At 35.0% G+C, this 5869-nt stretch overlaps 1 pseudogene across 1 annotated transcript; it reads right to left on the reverse strand.

Moving 5' to 3' along the window:
- Window positions 1-212: 212 nt before the first annotated feature.
- Window positions 213-5175, reverse strand: LOC143582043 (disease resistance protein RPV1-like; annotated as a pseudogene). The gene is made up of 7 exons (XR_013143915.1): window positions 4817-5175; window positions 4643-4735; window positions 2885-4012; window positions 2735-2801; window positions 1964-2185; window positions 1137-1852; window positions 213-1055 (listed from the first exon to the last, which is right to left on the reverse strand). The product of XR_013143915.1 is annotated as a disease resistance protein RPV1-like (transcript).
- Window positions 5176-5869: the final 694 nt, after the last annotated feature.

Consider the following 5869-nt stretch of genomic DNA (forward strand, 5'->3'; position numbering starts at 1 on the left):
GGCTTGTTCCGATCCAAAACGCGTGCCGGCCTAAAACCGGTTATGAATCGAAACCCGATCTAACCGACCCAGTTCCGAAACCCGTCTCGGCCTGAAATCTGCCCCGATCTGAAACGAACCTGTCCCGACCCAAAACATGTTTTGTTCCAAAAATTGTCTTGTGTGGAAACCTGTGCTGGCCCAAGCCCATTCCGATCCTAAACCTATCCCATTTTTTTAAGACACCAACCTACATCGATCCATTTCTTTAAGTTTGTCAACCCGTTTTGACCCGAAAATAACTAGGTGGAATTTCAACCGACTCATTCGGACCCTTTTAATTAAAATGCCTTACCTAAACCAACCCATATAATTTTAATAGCAACCTAGACTGACCCATTTGAGTGGCTTTGGATCAAGATCGATTAATATCAACTAAAAGCATCCATAAACAGCTAAATAAAAAACATACCTGTATAGTGAATGTTATCACCAAAGAATTTCTTTAACCAATACGAGGTCTCTATACCAAATACATCACGACGACATAAATAGTAACAACTCGAGGTCACCTCAAATTCAGACAGATCTCCTCCAATTACTTCTTCCGCTTTCATCATAGAGTTATTATTCTCGCACTTCTCTTCTTTCTTTACTTCACTATCCATATACACAATGCTAGCACCACATCCACCTACTATTATGGTTCCTTCCTCGGCAAATATATCCACACTGACTTCATCACCAGCATCTAATATGTTACCAATTGGCCAATAGCTTAACCACACGACATCTTCATCAACTCTCGGTTTGCAATACACCATAGGGTTGTATACCCAAGTAACACCCTTGCTTTTATTGCTAATTTTGCCCCACAAATTCCACCCATCATTATCCTTAGAACCTGATGATTTGTATAAGCAACTTACACTTAATCCTTGGATCCTGTTTTTCTCATAATGACACGGCACAAGAAAGAATACGAAATCAGATGATGATATGTACTCATATGTCGTCAGGATTTGATCCTTTATTCCTTGTAGATAGGTACTCATTATACCATATTCATACAACATCTACACCACATAAAATTCAGTTAATTAGTTACATATGAAATTATTTGCATGCATTAACCGAAAGAAATTAAGAGAGATAACCTGTGTATGCCAAATATTTCCCTTTGTAATATCATCACTGATCAGATCCACCTTATGATCTTCATACGCTTTGAGCCATTGCCAGTGACCCAGATCTGCTTCTTTAATCTTCTTTATGGCCATTAATCTAAAGAGACCTTGAATTTCGGTCAGTTTGAAACAACATTCATAAGAAAACTCCGCAGAGTGAAACGACCTGATTCGAATGTTACTTTCTCCAGTGATGTACACCAATCTATATACAACTCATCTAGCGTACTTGGGATACATGGGAGAGACTTCAGGTTTGAACAAGAATACAAGTTGAGTATGCGAAGCATTTTAAGGTCAATGTTGTTGGGTATGTACTCAAATGGATTGGCTGCCAAATGCAGGTCAAAGGAAGATTGAGCATGGAACGCCAGACAAGCATCATTGTTGAACCTGAGGTCGCCGTTTGAGAGATCCAACCACGTTAACGACTGTGGTAAGGAAAACAATGGCTGTTTTGGAAGCATCGTTATTCCCGGTTGATTTACATACTCCCACAATTTAGTGCACCCTGTCAAACCCAACCTAGACAAACACTCAAGATCTCTTATGGATTTACAAAGATAAGTGAGACTGCTACAATTCCAGAGCTCCAGGATGTTTAGTCTAGGGAGTCGGTAAAGATTGCAAATGCTAACAAGCTTGTCACAGCCCTTAAGATTTAGTATCTTAAGTGAATTAAGAACCTATTCCAAGAATAGCAAGTTTAGATTATGATTGTGCATTTCAATTGAATATTATCTAAACCACAAACACTAGAAGGTCAAGTAATAAACAGAAGATTGAATTCATTTTACCGTCGGAACCTCAAACACTTCCATTTGTCCGTCTCTCATATCTATAGCCACCAAGCTGCTAACCAATAACCCAGAGGGCATTGTTTTCAAAGGACATCCATGCCAACACAACCATATCAACTCAGGAAACTTCTCAAAGGAACCAATGAGTTTCACATATTTGAGGTGTAGTAATTTTAGTTTGTCCATATTTGCAAATAAACTTGTTTTAAGTCCTATTGCCTGTATATATAGAACGAAGCAAATCAATTAGCAAGCATCGTATCTAACTCTTAATGCGCGTCAACTTAATGTAAATTCCCCAACATAAAAATTCCTATAATTTAGGTTACAATGGCAATCCCAACAATTACTTAAAGTATGTAAATTAGGATTCATGAGCATTATATCTAGTTCATTTTGGTGTCTTTCACACAGTAGATGTAAAAGAGAACTAGTGTGACTCTACTCATAAATTATTTTCGCCGCAGATAGGAATTGATTAGAATATAATATGAAAAACGTTCGTGCATGGTGTTTGCGTTGCTATTAGTTCAAGATTACTTTGGAAACCAAAAAGATGTCTTTGTTATTATGGGATATTGTATTTGTACTACCCATTTTAAATGACGACTAACGTATTTTTAATATGTATTTGAAATTTAATTTGGTTATATATTTTCTATTATGTGGCCCGAGCCTTCGTGTATTGATGAATTCCAATTATTATCTATAAGAAAATCTTAGTAAATTGGTAAACTTTCAAACATAAAATTTACTAATTTTTCTGACCTCTGATGTCATCCCTTGCTGATCGACCTTTCGCATATCAAGCGATAGACCTTCTATTGTATCTGAACCCAAATGCAAAAAGACATCAAATTAGAGAATGCTAGGTTGTGAATGAGAAAAAGCCTTAAAGATACATATAATATGTATCTTACATATCCTTTTCTTAGCACACGATAAGATTCAGCATCATGCCAGACTCTGCTACGTTTTGTTGGATATTTAGATTCTTCAGAAACTACATTTCTTGCCATTTCTTGAAGAAGTTGATGCATCATCAATCTGCCATTAGGTAAAACGGTAACAAAGCATCTGCTAATGAGAGTCAAGATCCCAGATCTTGCATATAATTCATCCTCTAATATTCTTTCCACGTGTCTTGCATATTCACCAACACAAAAACAAGCAATATGTAAGAGCAACTCTCTCTCACTACTATGCGGTAGAGAGTCAAAGCTCTTTCGTAGCACAACTTGAATTTTAAAACGGATATTTCCGTTTAATGAATTCAGTGAATTTATTCTACTTCTCCAGATTCCTATCATGTTATCTTTTGCCATTGGGTCTTCATCACTAATAAATAAAGAAGAACCTAATACTTTAAGAGCCAACGGGTTTCCTCCACAATATTGTGCTAGTTGTACCGCAAGTTCCTTGAAATCTTTCATAGGAGTTTTGGATTGAAAGGCATAGAAGCTTAAGAGCTCTAATGATTCAAGATCATTCAACAATTTAATTTTGTGTACCCAACATCTCCAGCATATGGAAGCAAGCCATGCATTTATATCAAGATACCTTGTTGTGATTATGATCTTGCTTTGTGTAGGAAACGCCTTTTTTCCTAGCAAGGCACTAACTTGTTCATGTTGATCAATGTCATCTAGAACAATAAGCATCCTTTTCATTCGTAAGATCTCTTCAATCTTCTGTGTCCCCTCAGAAACACTAGATATTCTTATTTTCTTTCCACCAAAAACATCTTTGAGAAGTTGTTTTTGTAGCCCAAGCAATCCATCAGGTTGCTTTCCAGCCACTTCAATAAAGCTACTGCTTTCAAAATGTTGTTTGTTTAAATTATAAATTTGTTGAGCAAGTGTTGTCTTGCCACTGCCTCCCATGCCACATATTGCTATAGCACTATATTGCTCATTTTTCATGAAAGAATTGATGGCTTCGACTCGAGCCTCCATTCCAGTTAAACGGGCTGGAGTACTCAGTTGTTTCAAATCTAGTTTACGCTTAATTGTCTCAACCACTTCTGTGATAAAGCTTGCCTCGGATCTTGAACTAAAGCAAATGGAAAAGTAGCACATTCAGAGAATAATATATCAACTTTTAGGAACTTATTGTTCTGTTATAACGCATATAATAAATATGTTGTAGTAATTGTAGTATTATTCCTGCAGTTATTTAAAAAGCACCAAAGTTCCGTAAAGGAAGTGTAGTAGTGTATGTAAATGAAAATGCAACTACAATCTGATTAAGTCCTAAATTCACTAACTGCAATCTGATTTGAGTCCCATTTTTTTTTTTGTATAAATAGTTAGAATTAATAAAGTTATTTCTCCCAATCAAATTAATAAAATGTTGCAATATTAGTTATGTAAGTAGTTTATCCAATTGCAATGAGATAAATAGGATGACTCCAAAGGTGGTACTTTTATATAGATTAGGCAGTGTTTATAATTTGGTATGAAGTTTTTAAAGACTACTCAGTTCATTTTCTTCAAACTGATACTTCAGGTTTTAAAATTCCAAAAAATATATAAGATTAAAGCAATAACATCAACTGCATTTGAGACTCCTAAGCAGCAATCAAAGGTTCAAAACAATTAACGTTAAAGCATTAATCAATAAAATAGTATATAAAGGCTTGAACCGTAACCGTATATAGATAGAAAACATATATACCACGAAAGTTCCAAGCCAGACAAATTAGCAACTTTTATTAGTGCTGCCTTCCACCTTCTCACGTTAACCTCTGTCCATTTTGACTCTTCTTTTACTTCTATACCCAAGCATCCCAAACAATTTGAAAAGCAGGTCGAATTTGCAACTTTGATTAGTGCTGTCCATATTGACCATTTTATAGCAAAACTTCCTCTTTGGTTCCTGACATCTGATGGATCAACGTGAAAAAAAATTGGTAAAACGAAAAGATTGAGCTTCCTCCTTTGCTCCAAGATCAAGCAAAGCTCATCGAGACACCATCTGGAATTTGCATAGTTTTCAGACAATACAACTATATAAGCTCTAGATTCAATGATTGCGGTCTTGATTTCAGGCTTGAGTTCTTGACCTTTGTCAATTTCATCATTGTCTCTGAAAGTTTGAAGTCCTGCTCGAAGTAATGCTTCGTAGAGATGATCGGTAAACGTATTACGTGTATCTTCACCTCTGAAACTTAGAAAGACGTCATACCTGATAGTATGTATGATCATCATGATTTGGCGCTGAAGTCAATGATGAAGTAGAAGCCATTGAATGATTTGGGTGTGAATTGGATGATCAAGTACATTTAGCAAATGATTTGGGTGTTAAGGCATCAAAAGTCTTGGTCTACGAGAAAATTCTCGGAAGTGGGGTATTGTAACTTGTAAGTTGTGACACCTAAACATTGATTGCCCACATTTATTTTTATAAATTATAGGGTGGAGTTATTATTGGTTATGAGTGTAAATTATAGGATGAAAGAGAAATGTAATGATTTTTTTTGTAAATTTTGGGAAACATTGATTGCCCCCATTTGTTTTTTAATATTTGTTGAATTGGTTATGAATATAGAAATAGAAGAGAATAATGAAAAGTATATAAAACGTATTATTTAATTGAACATGAGAAAAAAATATAATGATTTTTTAGTGTAATTATAAAAATAGAGATGAATGACCTAATGTGAATGCTCTAATGGCATCAAAAGTCTTGGTCTACGAGAAAATTCTTGGAAGTGGGGTATTGTAACTTGAAAGTTGTGACACCAAAATATATTTTATACCAAAATATATAATAATTCATGTCGGGACTTTTTCATTTTATATTTTATACTAAAATATATAATAGGATTATTATTAAATAAAAATCATACGCTCTATGTATATAGCTTTAAATTTTACTGTATCCTTTTATAGTTAAGTAATA

The sequence above is a fragment of the Bidens hawaiensis genome, unplaced genomic scaffold, assembly GCF_021521415.1.
Source record: "Bidens hawaiensis isolate Kalapana, Puna unplaced genomic scaffold, B.hawaiensis_p1.1 tig00031419_1, whole genome shotgun sequence".
Classification (NCBI taxonomy): Eukaryota; Viridiplantae; Streptophyta; class Magnoliopsida; order Asterales; family Asteraceae; genus Bidens; species Bidens hawaiensis.